Source organism: Pinus tabuliformis, chromosome 5_2 (genome assembly GCF_031772625.1).
Source record: "Pinus tabuliformis cultivar Carrire ecotype Pingquan chromosome 5_2, CPIR1, whole genome shotgun sequence".
Lineage (NCBI taxonomy): Eukaryota > Viridiplantae > Streptophyta > Pinopsida > Pinales > Pinaceae > Pinus > Pinus tabuliformis.
Genome location: NC_142306.1, coordinates 1,125,526,468 through 1,125,545,025, shown reverse-complemented (window position 1 = coordinate 1,125,545,025; position 18,558 = coordinate 1,125,526,468).

The following is an 18,558-nucleotide window of genomic DNA, read 5'->3' as shown; positions in this document are numbered from 1 at the left end:
GAGATTTTGAAGCTACGCATGGATCTATTGAACTCCCAATCCTGGATCCTGTATCGGTGTTTCATGCAACCTCATTGACATTTCCAACGCTTCTGCCTGGGTTGACAGCTTCTGCTGTGACAGCGTCGTCCTTAGGTGTGGTGTCAAAGGTGCCACAAATCATGTGTGGTGCTGCGCATCTATTAGCGTCATATTAGCCTCACAGATCGTACTATTGATCCAGATCCCATGGGGTCTCGCCTGGAAGCATCGCGATCTCTTTAAACCCAATGATTGACTATGTCTCTTATTTCAGTCGGCTAATGATCCGAATTGGATCCATGAAGAATTTCATAGTGCCATGACTGTACCAAGACAGGACAGACTTCGAATTTATGAGCATAAAGTGATTAGGAAGACCTCTAGACAGTGGTAGATTACAAACAGCAAGGAGCAATGAGGACCTTGGTCAAAGCACGCTGACCGAGGCCCATGGAGTCCACGCAGGAGGCAAAACTGGCGATCAGGAAGCCTGGATCGGGGAACAGAGGGCATTTCTGATGCGCGATCACTGGGAAAAACCCCTCGAGAAGGAAAAAGCCCCAAAGCGCTCAATCGCATGGAAGCCAAGAAACCATGGGGAAAAGCGTTAAGGTGAAAGGTGGGTCCCACACTTCGAAACTGACGGTATATTGGGGGTACCCTTGGGCGGTAGCGGATTTGGAGAAAAACGAGCGATTCCATTCAGCGCCCGACGCATGGTAGGTAGATGAGAGAGAAAACCACCACTCATCATGCGTTAATGGTCGAGCAAGTCAACCGTGCGAAATGAGCGAATGTCGTAGGATCTGGGGCTCCAGATCTAGCGGCGAAGATTGCGCTCGATGGAGGAACCGGATTTGACAGGGGATTAAGCTGTGACATAAAGGAGTTTGAAGTTTGATTTGACGTTGAGATGACGAATGAGTCATTCCACTGTGAAATTGAAAAACCGAACTGACAGGGAAGAGTTTGTGCAGTTTGCAAGAGGACACGTGGCCACTCCTTGTGAGACATTGGTGATGACGCAGAGGTAGGGAACTCTAAGCGAACAATAGCAGGCGATCTGATGGGGGTGGAAGAGGAATCGAATAGTCAGGGACAAATTGGTTTTAAGCCATGAACAGACAGAGAATAGAGGACACAGAGAAGAGAAGAGAACGAAGACAGTGAAAAGAAGAGACAATAAAGTAAGAAGAAGAAAGATAGAAGGTCGAGCTGGCCTGCAGCATAAGGCAGCATCAAGTAGAGAAAAGCTTGAGAGGCTCAAGAAAATCCCAAAGAGGATCTGTCGGGAATTGAGCACCACATTGGGCTCCTTCCATTAAAGACTAGAAAGGTCAAGATCTAGTAAGGAAAAGAGTCTGTGTACTCTAGTGGCCTGGGGGATCCAAGAACCACCCTACTAGGCATTGTTTTGTTTCTGGAGACTCAAATTGAGCTCCTCATTGTAAATCTCTGCTTTAAAGACACAATAAAAGAAGGCCACCACTGAAAGATGGACCGGAGATGTAGCCCTGGAGGATAGGGTGAACTCCTTAATAATTGTTGTGTTCTTGCATTTGCTTACTGTGTTTCTCTTACTATTTTCCATTTTCCAGTGTTGGTGTATTTTGCAATTTGATCGATCTGTTGCCTAAAATAACATAGACACACACTAGCACATGAGTCTGTAATACCTTCACTCAATAATTATTTAACTGAGATCACTCAAGAGTGATTTTTAGATTAAGTGGTATCAGAGCTCTAGGCTGTAAGGTTAGACAAGCTTGTGTTGGTTTAGCTGTTGAATGCTAACTAGATCTAAGCTCAAATTAGGAGAAGGAGAGTTGGTCGAAACTAGTCCTGAAATTGGGAGAGTCTATCCTCGGAAGATAATGTTAGAGGAAGGTTCTACGGGGCCAGACCCTCAATTCATAGATAGTTTCCTAGCCATAAAGTCCATGGTAGAGGAAATGTATAAAGACTTTAGAAAACATAAGGATGAAGATTCATCAGGCTCTAAACAAGACAAAGGAGAAGATGATTCACATTTCCATGACCAATCAAAAGGAAAAGGGAAAGAGGAAAGCTTTCTCACACCTCCTAATAGCCCTATACATAACAAGAAGGCATCTTTGATTAAACTAGATGTTAAATTTGATTTTCCTATATATGATGGAGAGTTGAATGCAGAAAAGATGGACAATTGGATTAGACAAATTGACGTTTATAGTAGAGTGCAGAATATCGACTCAGACAAGAGCAATATTCAGCTGGCAAGCCTAAGCCTTGGAAGCACTGCCTTGGTTTGGCGGGAAGGTAGGACCCAAGCTGATATGAAAAGACATGGTAAGACTATCTCTTTCTGGAATGAATTTGTTTCTGCAATCAAAAAGTAGTTCTATCCATTGGCCTACATGCCGCGATCCATGATGAGTTGGCCAACTCTTTGACAGTTGAAAGGGTAAAGTGTGCAAGGGTACACTCAAGAATTTAGAAAGAGAGCATTGATTCTAGGAATCTCATTAGACTAACCTGAGACTCTGTTGAAGTACATTGGTGGTCTACACAGCTACATGAGGCACACCATCCTCATGTTTAATCCCACTAGTATAGATGAGGTATCTGTACAAGCTACTCATCTAGAAGCTAGAGGAAAGAATGGAAATCCAGAAATTGGGGGATCATCCCAACCCACTGCAAGCAAGAAGAAGAAGAAAAGAAAGCAGAAATGGAATGTAAGGAAGGCTAACACTACACAGGAAAGCAAGGCTTCATGCGCTCACTGTAAAAAGGATGGGCATTATGATGAGCATTATTGGATTCTGCATCCAGAGTTGAGACCTAAGAAGTTCGAGGGCAAGAAGAAGAAGACTTTTGTAGCTATTTAGAAAGATTTGGGGTCAGACTCAGGAGATGAAACAACCATTGTAGCCACAGGTATAAGAGGTAATAATTCTGAAGCATCTACTATTAATTCTACACAATTTGTTATTGATGAAGAAAATGAGAGAAAAAGACATGAGCTTTTCCATATTCGAGTTATTTCCAAACATCAAAAGATTGATACTTTGTTTGATAGCAGCTCACAAATAAATTTAATTTCTGAAGAAATTGTAAAGAAGTTGGGGTTAGAAACTACACCTCACAAGAAACCATACCCATTAGGATGGTTGAATGATAAAGCACAACTACAAGTGACTAGACAATGCAAACTCAAGTTTTCTTTTGGGTCAGCATTTGTAGATGAGGTTGATCTAGACATAATTCCTTTGGATATATGTGGAATTGTTTTAGGAAGTCCTTACTTGTATGATAGGAAAGCTATTTTCTATAGAGTTGAGAACAAGTATCTACTTGTTAAAGATGGAATCAAATACTTTGTAAGAGCTCATAAGCTCAAGAATAATTACACTCTCATAAACTCAGGGCAAATGAAAAGAATGATAAATTCATGCAAACAATTCTTACTGATGGTTGTAAAGGAAAAGAAACCTGATAAAACCAATGTATTTGAGGGTTGTAATGCTAAACAACAAGCTGATTTAGAAAAGGTTGTTTCAGAGTATGATATCTTGTTTCAAGAACCTAAAAGTGTGCTACCCAAAAAGGAAATAGTACATGATATTATTTTGCAACAAGATGCTCCATTGCCTAACACTGGAATGTACAGGTAGTCCGCTTTAGAGAATGCTAAAATCAAGAAGCAGGTGTAGGAGTTGCTTGAGAAAGGGTTCATTAGACCTGGCACATCACCATGTGGGTCACCAATCGTTTTGGTGAGGAAGAAAGATGGCTTGTGGAGAATGTGCATTGATTACCAAGAACTGAATAAGACAACAATAAAAAATTGTTATCCCCTTCCTCGCATAGACGATCTTTTAGATCAATTGAAGGACATTGTTTATTTCTCCAAGCTAGACTTGCACAATGGATACCATTAGGCCAGAGTTGCAGAACAAGATGCATGGAAGATTGCTTTCAAAACAAAGCAGGGATTGTATGAGTGGCTGGTTATGCCTTTTGGATTAACTAATTCTCCTGCTACTTTCATGAGATTAATGAATGATGTACTCACACCTTTTCTTGATGATTTTGTTATTGTGTATCTAGATGACATTTTGATTTTTAGCAAAACGTGGGAAGAACACTTAAAGCATGTTAAGCAGACACTAGATGATTTGAAAAGAGAAAAACTTCATGTTAAACTCTCAAAATGTGAATTTGGAAAAACATCTCTGAATTATTTGGGTCATATAGTAGGGGGTGGTGAATTGAAGATAGATCCCTCTAAGGTGGCGAACATTGTAAACCGGCCTAAACCCAAATCTGCTATAGAAGTTAGAAGCTTCTTAGGAGCAGCACAATATTGGAGAAAGTTCATTTCTAACTTTTCTTTAATTGCAGCTCCCTTACATGCTTTAACAGGATTGAACAAGGTGTTTCAGTGGGGAGGCAAAAAACAGAAAGCCTTCGACACCTTGAAAGAAAAGATTAGTACAACACCTGTACTAGCACTGCCTGATCTTCAAAGACCGTTTGAAATCCAAACAGATGCCAGTGATTATGCCATGGGAGCAGTGTTGACACAACATGGTAAACCCATATGTTATCATTCTGACACTTTTAATCCTACAGTAGTTAACTATGTATGCATTAGTTCAGAGTGTGAAAAGGTGGAAACATTACTTAATGGGCAAAGAGACAGTAATACATACTGATCATCAACCACTTCAATATCTACACTCTCAAACTAAGTTGCAGCAATCAAGACATTATAGATGGATGGGTTTTCTACAACAGTTTCACTTAGTCATCAGATATAAAAAGGGCATACACAATAAAGTTGCAGACATGTTATCTAGAGCCATTATAAATGCATCTACTATACTTAAGCATAATTCTATACTACATGAAAGCTACATTGAACAATATGCTCAAGATATAGACTTTAAAGATGTATATGCAACTTTAAGTCAAGGAAAATGAGTAGAAGAATTGGATTATCATGTAAAGGACTGACTCTTATACCATTGTGGGAAGTTATGCATTCCACAAAATGAGAGAGTAAAGATAATTAGAAAAGCACACACTTCTTTGATATCAGGTCACTTTGGGGTAAGTAAAATGGTTGCATAACTGCAAATATTTTGTTATTGGCCAAAATGAATGAGACAGTTTCTAGATATGTAAGAGGGTGTACTATATGTGCTAAAAGCAAGCCCAGCAATAGAAAACTAGGCTCGTACACTCCATTACCAGTTCCTTCTCACCCTTGGGAAAGTGTTTCCATGGATTTTGTTGGAGGACTGCCTAAATCTAGGAAAGGTCATGATTATCTATATGTTGTTGTGGATAGGTTCAGAAAGATGTGTATTTTGATACCTTTTAATAAACAGATTATAGCTGAACAAACTACAAAACTATTTTTTGAACATGTATGGGCTCATTTTGGATTACCCACTTCCATTGTATCTGATTGAGACACCTGATTTGTGGGGAAGTTTTGGTCAAGTCTGCGGGAATTGATGGACACCAAACTGAAGAAAAGCACAACTTTTCATCCACAAACCGATGGCCAGACAGAAGTAGTCAACAGGATGATCCAGTTACTCAGAGGATATTGCAACAAACATCCTAAGCTTTGGGATGAACATTTGTGTTATGTGCAGCATGCTTACAAAAGAGCAAAACATTCTTCTACATAGAGATCTCCTTTTGAGACCTATTTTGGTTTCACACCAAGGTCTCCTTTAGATTTTGTCCTTGGTAAAGATACCACAGTTGAGGGACACAGTGATGTGGACAGGGCAACTAGGTTCATTGAACAAATCCAAGAGATCCACCAGGTAGTACAGGAACAGCTGGAAAAGAGCCAAGCCAAATATAAGGCAAGGCATGACAAGCATCAGATGGAGCATAGTTTCCAAGTTGGTGACCAAGTCTGGTTGTATATCAGTAAGAACAGGATGCAAGGTGAAGGTAAAAAGCTAAAGCCTATTAGGTATGGAACTTTTAAGATACTTGAGAAGATTGGTGAGAATGCTTTTCGCCTTGATCTACCAGCTTACATGCACATCTACTCAGTTGTGAATGCAGATTGCTTGAGATTGTTCGAACCCTCACTCATTGAGGATCCCGAAGAGCAAAGTCAATTGCCTTCTATTGATGACTTGCTACCTGAATATCTTAATGAATTGCAGAAAGACACAGTTTTGGACAGGAAGGTGAGGATGACACGCAGAGGATATGTTGAGTACCTCAGAGTAGGGCTCAAGGGTTCAAATCTGAGTAGTGCAAAGTGGATAGAGATTGGACAAGTGAGACAATTGTACCCTCGCATAGTCAATGCTTGAAAAACCAACTTTTGGTGGTTCAAAAGCTTTTTCAGTGGGGAGGCCATGATCTGAATTGGATCCATGAAGAATTTCACAGTGCCATGACTGTCTCAAGACAGGATAGACTTCAATTTATGAGCAAAGAGCGATTAGGAAGACCTTTGGATAGTGGCAGATTGCAGACAACAAGGAGCAACGAGGAACTCGGTCAAAGCATGCTGACCGAGGCCCATGGAGTCCATGCAGGAGGCAACATTGGCCATTGGAAAGCTCGGATCGGGAAATAGAGGGCATTTATGATGCACGATTACCCTCGAGAAGGAAAAATCCCCAAAGCCCTTGGTCGCATGGAAGCTGGGAAACTGTGGGGAAAAGCGCTAAGGCGAAAGGCAGGTCCCGCACTCCGAAACCAGTGGTATATCAGGGGCACCCTTGGGCAGTAAGTGGATTTGGAGAAAAATGAGGAATTCCATTCAGTGCTTGATGTGTGGCAGGAGGATGAGAGAGAAAACCACCACTCATCGTGCGCTAACGGTCGAGCAAGTCAACCGCGCGAAATGAGCAAATGTCGTAGGATTTGGGGGCTCCAGATCTGACGACGGAGATTGCGCCCGATGGAGGAACCGGATTTGATAAGGGATTAAGTTGCGACATAAAGGAGTTTGAAGTCCGATTTGATGTTGAGATGGCAGATGAGTCATTCCACAGTGAAACTGAAAAACCGAACTGACGGGGAAGAGTTGGCACAGTTCACGAGAGGACAAGTGGCCACTCCCTATGAGACGTTGGCGATGACGTAGAGGCAAGGAACTCCAAGAGAATAGCAGCAGGCGATCCGACGAGGGTGGAAGAGGAATCGAATAGTTAGGGACAAATTGGCTTTAAGCCATGAACAGACAGAGAACAGAGGACACGGAGAGGAGAAGAGAACGAAGACAGAGAAAAGAAGAGACAGTAAAGCAAGAAGCAGAAAGACAGAAGGTCGAGCTAACCTGCAACATAAGGCAGCATTGAGTAGACAGAAGCTTGAGAGGTTCAAGCAAATCCCAGAGAGGATCTGTCGGGAATTGAGCACCACATTGGGCTCCTTCCATTAAAGACTAGAGAGGTCAAGATCTGGTAAGGAAAAGAGTCTGTGTACTCTAGTGCCTTGGGGGATCCAAGAACCACCCTACCAGGCATTGTTCTGTTTCAGGAGACTCAAATTGAGCTCCTCATTGTAAATCTCTTCTTTAAAGACATAATAAAAGAAGGCCACCACTGAAAGATGGACCGGAGATGTAGCCTTGGAGGATAGGGTGAACTCCTTATTAATTGTTGTGTTCTTGCATTTGCTTACTATGTTTCTCTTACTATTTTCCATTTTCCAGTGTCTGTGTATTTTGCAATCTGATCGATCCGTTGCCTAAAATAACATAGACACACACTAGCACATGAGTCTGTAATACCTTCACTCAATAATTCTTTAACTGAGATCACTCAAGAGTGATTTTCAGATCAGCTAAATTCTCTATTCAGTGCATTATGGATCTTCACTATTCTTGCATTTGGGTGATCATTCGAGTGGTTGATATACCATGTCAGCACGTGATCCTGCAGTGTGCTTACCAATGTGGCCTTCTTAATGTTGTCATCCATAACCTCTTGTGCTTCCCACACTACTCTTACCATGAACCAGAACTGGTCTGGATCCTCATTCCCTACTCCTCTGAATATGGGTAGCTTGATCACGCTCGCCATGCTGAACCATGGGGGTGGTGGAGGTGGGGTGGGTGAAGATGGAGGTGAAGTAGGTGAAGCAGGTGATGGCGTAAGTGGAGGTGATAACTACAGAATGCGCTGCCTTATCAAACTGATCACACTTCTCGGAGAAACCCGAGTGCGCTCTTCCTCACTCTCTCATGAAGGTGAAATTAAAGGATTGTTCCCTAATCCTTCGATCCCTTTGTAGATATTTCCACTCCGTGTCGTTCCAATCATTAATGTATTCGCATAACCCGCTTTTCACATAACAGCATCTTAATCCAGGTATTCAAGGATTTGATGTACCTACCTCACGGTCCCTTGAGAAAACGTCATTCTGCTTCACTATAGCTCACAATCATGTCTATCATGAACTCAGTGATAAATCCCCCTATTATCCAGTCGAGCCAACGGTCCATGGCCCACGCGATCTTATCTTCTAATGCCTCTAGTCTACGCACTAACTCTGGAGTCCACACTATCGTTTCATAATCCACACTATCGTTTCATAGAGCTTATACCTTCCCTAGTTGTCGGCTAACCTCGCGATCCAATCATACAGCTCTGAAGAGAAGGATGTGAAGAAGATCTCGTGGATTTCCATATATATGTAGCGATCCAGCCACCTCTTCTCGGATATCTATGGAGTTCTATTTTCCTGTGTCATGAACTCGTGAAGCTTCTGATCCAACCAATCTTCAATTTCCTTCTTCATAGGATTCCAGTGTTCTGACATCAGACATCCCTTAGGCAGATCCCGGTCCCGGCAATGGAACCATTTATTGGCTTGTTGGGGCCTGACCCAGGTTCAGAAGTGATTTAGCCAAACAAATCCCAAAACTATCGGCCCTTTTGGCAACAGTCCACGGTGCATGGACTGATGTCTCACCCTAGGTAGTATGGGAGGGTGATGGAACCAGGTTTCTACACCCTAGGGATGTCTTGATGAAGTCTAGGAAGTTCGCAAACTGATCCTGCGCACTTGCTCTTCTCTACACAGCTTTCTAACCTTCGCGTAGCTCTATAAAGAGTGCGAAGTGGCTCTCTCTAGATCCTTTATCCTTACTGTGTTGTTATTATAGATCTGACTTAAATTTGGTGGGCCTAGTAGTCTTATTAATCATTCCACATTCATAACAAGTGCACACAATCATAAACTGTAACGATATGCATAAGACTATAACAGAAGCATAAAAACACATATCTACAAGAAGATGCACAATATTTCAGAATCAACTTATCTTTTATTAATTTAAGTTCCATTACAATCCCAACTCCACCCTGCGCACTCAGCTGCAAGGGTTTGCGCACACAATTGCAGACTCTACCAGGCCTCTGCGCACTCAGCTGCAGAGCCTCTTTCTACTACTACTACTACGACCCAAGACTCTAACTTACAGACTCAGAGCAAATATCACCTTCAAAAACCCATATCACTTAAGATCAAGACTTAACCAAAGATTGACTTCTACACTTAGAGCCTCACTCTATTTATACCTTCCCATGGTTCACGGACCCTAGGTAGGCCGACACATTCTATATTAAATTACAATATTTTTAGGTTGGACAACCCTAGACTCTCGCACTCCGCGCTAGCACTTTGTGGGGTCTTACATTACATTTGACAAAAATTCAGGCTGCAGCCTCAAAAACCCGCTATGGGGGGATTTGTTGCCCAACAAGTGTTGCAAGGGTAGTTTTGTGTTGAAACAGAGTATCCAAAAACAACAGAATTGACTATTTGCACAATTTCACCAAATATTAACTAAGGCTGCCTTTTAAGTGAATAAATGAGGAAAATGGATATTTAAGTGCCTTAAACATAAAACTTGAAATCTAAAATTAAGCATGAAAAACAGAGAATAAGAAGAAACCACATAAAACTTGATGATGAAGTTCGTCCCAACTGGACTACATCTCTGGGTCCACTTCCAATGCGTGTCCGTTGTATTAAAAATTCTCATAAAAAGTATCTTTACATCAAATTCACCATTCTGGAATGTGAACACAGGCAACAATGGCTATTTTCAACTGATAAGCCTCGGCCTCAGCTCTCCAACGCAACTTACAGATTTCAAAAATGCCCAATATTGGCCAAGTTATGCCTCAAAAGGAATATTATAGGCACTGATAAAACAATATTTGCAGCCTCACTTTACAACCCCCTGGCTTTAGTGCAGTGGCAATACCTTTTATAATGCCCACAAAAGGTCCCAGGGTCAAACCTGCGGGCCTCCCAGGATTTTCTTCGCAAAATATGGAAATACGTTGTAACACCATAATACATATATGGTATAAGGTTACAATAATATAACAAATATGACTCGGTGTATTGTTATGCCCGTGCCACATATCAAATATTTGTTTTAACAAAGGCTAGAGGATAGATACACCATAACCAAAGTTCAATGGTGGTATAATGGTTATAACCATAAGTTTAAACTTAGACATAAAACCTCATGATATATATCATATGTTAATAGATTAGCAGTGTGGCACATTAAATATGGCATATGGTTAAACATTATACTAACTCCACCCCGAGTTTAGAACCCTTGCTATGTTTGGCATCGTTGTTGGTTGAAACAACTGAGGGTTTGGCGTTATAGTTGCTCCACACCGAATGTAGTATGGCGTTAACACATTGCTAAACAGTCTGAGGGGTTGGAAAACCACTAGATATGGTGGGCTCCGCCAATCCTTGCCCTCCATTGCAACATAAAAAACATTTAAATATTATATGTTGCCTTTGTATAATAAATTAATGTCATGGCTTGATGGTAATATTTTGGATTGTTGGTTCGGAGGTCGCGGGTTCGACCCACGCCTCGTCCTCCACTCTGAGACTACCACATGCCCTGTTCTTAGATTGCCACTTGACCTACTCTGTCCCCTTTTTTTATCTGATTGGGAAAAAATCCAAAACGGGTTTTCTCTCTCATACGGAGGCCATTTTGAAAATCGAACATACCACCGGAATCCGCACAACAAGCTATTCAACTTAGCACTAGTTTCATGAGCATTTGAGACTGTTGAATTTTGAGGATCCTCCTGGATCATTCCTCTCCAATGGAAGCTTTTGGACCACCCAAAGTTTGGTTTTAAGCAGATATGAGGTGAGGGTAAAACTCCCTCACCCTTCCGATCTCCATCCACCTTGATTTACTTGGATTCATACCTTTGAGTCACACTCGAGGATACTCTACATCACCTCGTCTAGAAGTGTGGAACTTCCTATCCAAGATGGTATATTCATGTAAATCAGTCATACATTTAGGTGCAAAATCATCTAGAGTTGGAATTTGAGCATTTTCCTCTGGATCCATGATCAATGGAGGTTCATACAACTTCAAATTTTCAACATTTACAACTGAATATATGTGCATTTATGGAGGCAAATTCAATCGGAATGCATTGTGCCCAATCTTTTCAACAATTTTAAAAGGACCATACCTTATAGGTTTCAACCTTTTACCTTCACCTTTCATCCTTTCTTTGTTGATGTATAGGCATACTTGATCACCAACCTAGAAGTGGCAATCCATCTGATGCTTTTCATGGCACATTTTGTACTTGGCTTGAATTTTCTCCAATTGATCTTGCACTACTTCATGAATCTTTTTGATTCTTTGAATGAACTTGATTGCTTTGTTAGCATCTCCATTTCCATCCTCCTTAGCTTCTTCATTAAACACAAATTCCATTGGTGATTTTAGCAGGTACCCGAAACATGTTTCAAAAGGAGATCTACCAATACAAGAACCTGCACCAAAATGCCTTGAAACACGGGGAGAATGTGCTTCCTTGATCGAATTCACTCTTTCTCCTTGTGGCATGCACAACTTGCCAAGATGATATAATAACCTATCATGAATATGATAATTCACTTCTTCCACTTGAGAACCATGAGTTAGTGATTCATAAACATCCTTAAAATCAGTATCTACAACATCTTGTTCTATGTAACTTTCATGTGATAAAGAACTATTTTGCAGAATAACTGAAGCATTCAAAGAAGGTCTTGATAACATATTAGATACTTTATTGGTGGTACCTTTCTTATATTTTATTACTAAATGAATTTTTTGAAAAAACCCCATCCATCTATAATGTCGAGAATGTTGAAACTTAGTTTGAGATTGAAGGTACTGAAGTGGCTGATGATCTGTATGAATCACTGTTTATTTTCCCATTAAATAATGTTTCCATTTTTTAACACTTTCCACTAATGCATACAATTCTTTATCATAAGTTTGATAGTTATCAATTACTTTAAAAAATGTTTTTGAAAGAAAAAAAATAGGCTTTCCTTTTTGTAATAATATTGCACCCATTGCATACCCACTAGCATCAGTTTCTATTTCAAATGGCTATTAAAGGTCCGGTAGAGCCAAGATTGGAGCTGTAACAATTTTAAGCTTTAAAGTATCAAATGCTTTTTGTTGTTTTCCTCCCCACTGAAAGGATACTTTAGAACTTTTTAAAGCATGAAGTGGTGATGCAATAAAAGAGAAATGAGAAATAAACTTCCTCCAATACTGAACTGCACCCAAGAAACTTCTAACTTCCGTCACATTTTGAGGTCTTGGCCACTTAATAATTACTTCAATTTTAGTTGGATCTATTTTTAGTTGACCTCCTCCAACTATGTAACCAAGATATACTAAGGAAGTTTTTCCAAATTCACATTTAGAGAGTTTGAGATACAATTTCTCTTTTTGCAACACATCAAAAACTTGTTTAACATGCTTTACATGTTCTTCCCAACTTGAACTGAAAATAAGAATATCATCCAGATAGACTATGACAAACTTATCAATAAAAGGATGAAAAACATCATTCATCACTCTCATAAAAGTTGTTGGAGCATTGCATAACCCAAATGACATAACCAACCATTCATAAAGGCCCTATCTAGTCTTAGATGAAGTTTTCCATATATCATTCTCTACAATAAGAATCTGATGATAACCGCTTCTTAAATCTAGTTTTGTAAAGTAAACAACATTCTTTAACTGATCAAGCAAATCATTGATTCTAGGAAGAGGATACCTGTTCTTAATGGTGATTTTGTTTAAGGCTCTGAAATCAACACACATTCTCCATGTTTCATCTTTCTTTGGGACTAATATGATCAGTGCTCCACATGGAGAAGAACTAGGTCAAATAAAGCCTTTATCAACCAATTCCTGAATTTTTTTCTTAATCTCTTCATTTTCAATGACTGACATATGATACATGCCAATATTCAAGAGAGGGGGATCAGATTGTAATTGAATCTCATGTTGTATTTCTCATTTGGGAGGTAAAATTTTTCATTCTTTAAACAATTCCTTATAACAATCTGCTATTTCAACCAATTTGTCCTTAAACTGAGAATCACACCCTTGAAAAGAATCATACTTGTCTTTATGTTGTTCTTTAACAATCACGAGAATAAACTTTTTACTTGAATTTATTAGCCTTTTCATCTGACTGACATTGATTAAATCCAAGCTTGTCTAAATTTTTTGTGCCCTGACAATGTCTTCAATTCCATCTTTAAAGAGATGATACTTATTCTCCTTTCTATGAAATATAGCATCTCTATCATAAAGATATAGACTACACAACACAACTCCACATATATCCAAACGAATCACATCTAGCTCAACTTCATCAACAAAATTAACTATAATTGCAAACCTTAGTCAACACTGTTTTGTGACTTGCATCTGAGTATTTTCTTTTAACCATCCTAAAGGGTATGGTTTTGGATGACTTTTAGTTTCCAATCCCAATTTCCTTACTAGTTCCTTAGAAATTAGATTTTCTTGTGATCCACTATCGAATAATGTGTCTATATTAGTGTACTTGGATATGATCCTTATGTGAAACAATTCAACTCTCTTCTTTTCTTCAATCAAATTATTATATTTTGAAGAAGATGTAGAACAAGTAGAGCTAGAGCTAGTTTTAGAAGGAATACCTGTTAGACCCATGGCGATAATCTTCTTTTCATCACTAGGTGAGATCCCAAATATTGTTGGATTGCAGCATTAGCTTTCATTTCACCCTTCTTCTTAAGCAACTTCTTTGGTTTAAGTTCAGGATGAAGCTTCCAACATTTAGAGTCTTCATGTCCAACCCTATAACGATGAGTACAAGTAGGACTTTCTCCTTCCTTCTTAGTTGTTTCCGATTTCTACCCTTTCAACTTACTCTTTCCCTTTCCTTCTTTGGAATATTTGTTCTTTTAATGCTTGAATGGTTTTTTTGAAAAGTTTGACTAAAAAGGTCTGCCACCTAATTCAATATGAATGGCTTGTACACACACTTCATCAAAGTTAGTTGGATTAAAAATAAACAATGTATGTCGCAAATAAGAATGAAAAATTCCAATATACTTTAACAAAATTTCTCGTCTGTTTAATGGAAAATTAAGTGCTAATGCCTTTTTCCTAAATTCCTGTGTAAAATATGTTGGCATTATGATATAGGTGTTGTCCTTGATGGAAAATCCCTCAAATAAAAGATCACAGTACAACATGTCAACAACAAATAATTATAGATCAGACTACAAAGAATGAAGAAAGAGAGGTATACGTAGGTTCAACTTGACCAAGCTGTGTATACATGCAGTTTCACTAAACACAAGTAGCATATACATACGCGTGCACTTTCACAGAAGGAAAAGTGCGTAAATCTTAGAAAACTAAGTTTTTGGTCCGAGGTATTGACCCTAGGTATTTGGTCCAAGGTATTGGTCCTAAGTGGTTTTGGTCCATGGTATTGAGAAAGGCCTAAAACTATATAAGGAGGAGAAGATCATTAGGCCAGGTGTGCAAGTATTGAATATCTGATGAAGTGTGAGATCTAGTATGTAGGTTATTGTTTTATGGTGTTGTGCTTGATCTGAACCAAGGATGAACCTTAGCGGTTGATAAGGGATAAGATCTAATGATGGATCAGGATCTTAAGGCTTGAAATGAATTATCTTTATGTGGTTTGATCATGTATAGTCTAGATATGAATACTGACACATGTGTTATTCTATAAATATTATGATCTAGGTATAACTGAAGTCTGGAACAGCTGCAAAATTATGAATTAATATTTGCAGATGTGTACACTAGTTGGCTTTGATAAAAGCGCGTATACACGTTGGTTTGATACATGGAATTAGCGTATACCTTATAAAGTATGTTTCAGTTGTTTCTGTTTGCTGTTGCAGAGTTCTGAATTTGGTGACTGTTTTCTGGTGACAGTATTCTGAATGATTAGATTGATTGTGATTTGATGATGGTGATTGATTGATTCAGTTGTGGTTGATTCAGAAAGTGATGATTGAGTTTCAGTGATTGGTTGATGCAGATGTATTTGATGATTGTATTGCAGTTATGATGTTGTTGATGGATCCAGTCTGAAAATTTATGAAACATGGTCCTTGGAGGAAGAAAGAAGGTTGTAACCTTCTATAGGTCGCCACCTACGTACTAGTAAACATATTAGCTAGTAAAAGAGCTAGGGGGTTGTAGCTCCCTTCCAGTAGAAGCTGGAGAACGAGAGAAGGTTTTAACCTTCTGCAAGTAGAAGCCTGCGTACTGGTATGAGTTTGCACCAGTACAAGATTGTAAACAGATTTTCTTATTATTAAAAGAAGACAGAGATGACAATAGCAGATGGCTTTTTACCCACATTGGGTTTCCACCTTATATCTTGGTGTTCATGTGTGTTGCTTATGTGTGATGCTTTATTTTTCTTTTACTGCACTGTCTAATTAATCTCTGATATACTAGTTAAAGTTCAATGCGTGATAAATTGGCTAAATCAAAAGTTCTCTGCATATACGTTGGTTGCTTTAAGTACAGTTGCGTGTACACGCTAGTTCAATTAGCTGAAGTAGCGTATACAAATATGTTTTGGAAATAAAATTATTGATCTAATAATACTGATTCACCCCCTCCCCCCCTCTCAGTATTATTTCCAACAATTGGTATCAGAGCAGGTCCTTAAGAAGAAGCTTGATCGCTTGAAGGGAGATCCATCATCATGAGTAATCAAGAAAGTGTAGGATCCATCAAACTGCCAATCTTTGATAGGAGAAACTTTGTTTATTGGAAAATAAGAACCACAACCTATCTACAATCACATGGAATGGACGTCTGGGAAATTTTGGAAGGAGGATATACATTTCCAACAACAATTCCTACAAATACAGCAGGTAAAAAGCAATATGAAACCAATGCCAGGGCTGTCAATAATTTATTGGGAAGTCTGTCATAATCAGAGTTTGTCAAAGTCATGCAGCTCAAACCATCCAAAGAAATATGGGACAAAATCATTCTGAGCTATGAAGGAAACTCTCAGGTAAAATGTGATAAACTTCAAACTCTCAGAATTCAGCATGAAACTCTTAAGCTGCACAGTGATGAAAGTATAGCTGAGGTTGTTAATTGTATGAAGAATCTGGGTGAAGATATAAAGGAAGTTACCTTAGTTGAGAAAGTTTTGAGATCCTTGTGTGCTAAATTTGAGTCAAAAGTGTCTGCCATAGAAGAAAAACAGGATCTGCAGACTATCACTATGACACAGCTTCATGGAATCTTAACTTCCTTTGAGATGAGAAAAGGAGGTCCATCAGATATGAGAGAAGCCACATTTAAAGCTTTAGCAAAAGGAAAGAAAGAACACAATGAATCAGGACATATTTCAAAAGAAGAAGATGAGGTAAACTTTATCAAGAAGATTCAATATGGTTTCGAAAGATTTAGAGGTAAGCTACCCTTCAAATGCTTTGCCCGTGGCAGAGTTAGTCATTATGCTACCAAATGTACTCATAAAGATAAAAATGAGAAAGGGAAGGAATATGCAAAATGGAATAGAAAACAAGTTGTAAATAAAAGGAGTTACTATTCTCATGAAGATAGCGATGGTTTATCAAATAGTGATGAAGAAAATAGTAATGACTATAGGCATCTAATGGCTTATGAGGATAATAATTTTTTGGATTATTTAGAAGAAGATGACCTTCATGAAGAAATCTCTGAACAAAAAATCTGTTTAGAAGAAAAGAATATGATTATCGATACCTTGACATACCAACTTGCTGAAAAAGAAAAACACAATGAAAAACTAGAATGTGAAATTGTGGGTCTAAGAAAGGATCTTTAGAAAACAAAATCTCTCAATCTTAGATTTGCTAAAGAATCAGAAACCTTAATTGAAATTATCAAAGTGCTACATTCTCCTCTGATAAAGACAGGTCTTGGATATAGTGCAGAAGCATCTAAATCACAGAAGCCGTCAACCTCCACTAAAAGCTATCTTGATGCAGCAAAGACCAGTGAACAGTATGGCAATTGTTAGCAAAGGCATACAACAAATCACCAAGTAAATCAAACTAAATTTATTCCAAGGATGAATAGAATCCACCACAAACCTCAGGTAAATCATACTCAATTTTCTCCAAAGATGAATATCAATAGAAACTACAATCACCAGGTCAATAGATTCGATAGTCGCAGGAACTTCTTTAATGGACAATGTTTCTCATGTCATAATTTTGGACACAAAGCTGCTCAATGTGTTGCTTACAAAACCATCATGACCAGAGAAGCATGAAATCAAAGGAATGTGATAGGGATCAAGAAAAGTTCCTATAATAACTTTTCTCTTCTTGAAAATGAAATAGAATGCTCAATCTGTAACAACTTTTGCCATGAAGAATCTGAATGTAGGAGCAAATTTTGGCAAACATCTCAAAAGGAGAAAAGTCCATTAAATCCCAAGATATGGAGAAGGAAAGAATCTCAAACAGAAAGATGTGGTATAGCCTTGTATGCAGAAGGACAAGAAAATCAGTAGTACATCGACAGTGGATGCTCAAAACACATGACAGATGACAATGAAAAACTTCACTCATATAATGCCTTAGAAAAGGAAAAGAATGTCTCATTTGGAAACGACACTCCTGCTGTCATAAAAGGTAAAGGCTCTATTTTATTGAAAGAAAAGGTTAAAGCTGGGAATGTTATGTATGTAGACGGTCTAAAGCATAACCTGTTGACTGTCAGTCAAATGTGTGATCAAGGAAATGAATTAGTGTTTTGATCAAATGGATGTGTTGTTCATGAGCTTGATACAGGAGAAATCATGATCAAAGGTACAAGAACTCCAAAAAAATTATACATACTCAAGGGAGGACAACAACAATGTTATCTAAGCAAAAATGATGAAAACTGGCTGTGGCATAGAAGATTGGGACATCTAAGCTTTTCTCAAATAAGAAAAGCATGCAGATTCCAGGTTGTTCATGATCTTCTAGATATCAGCATCCCTGAAAATACAATATGAAAACCATGTCAATTCGGTAAGCAAAGCAGAGCTCACTTCATTGAAAAAGAAGGGTCAGCTAGTAAGCCTCTTGAACTTGTCCATACTGATTTATGTGGACCATCAAGGAAAAAGTCACCTCGTGGAGAAGAATACTTTATTT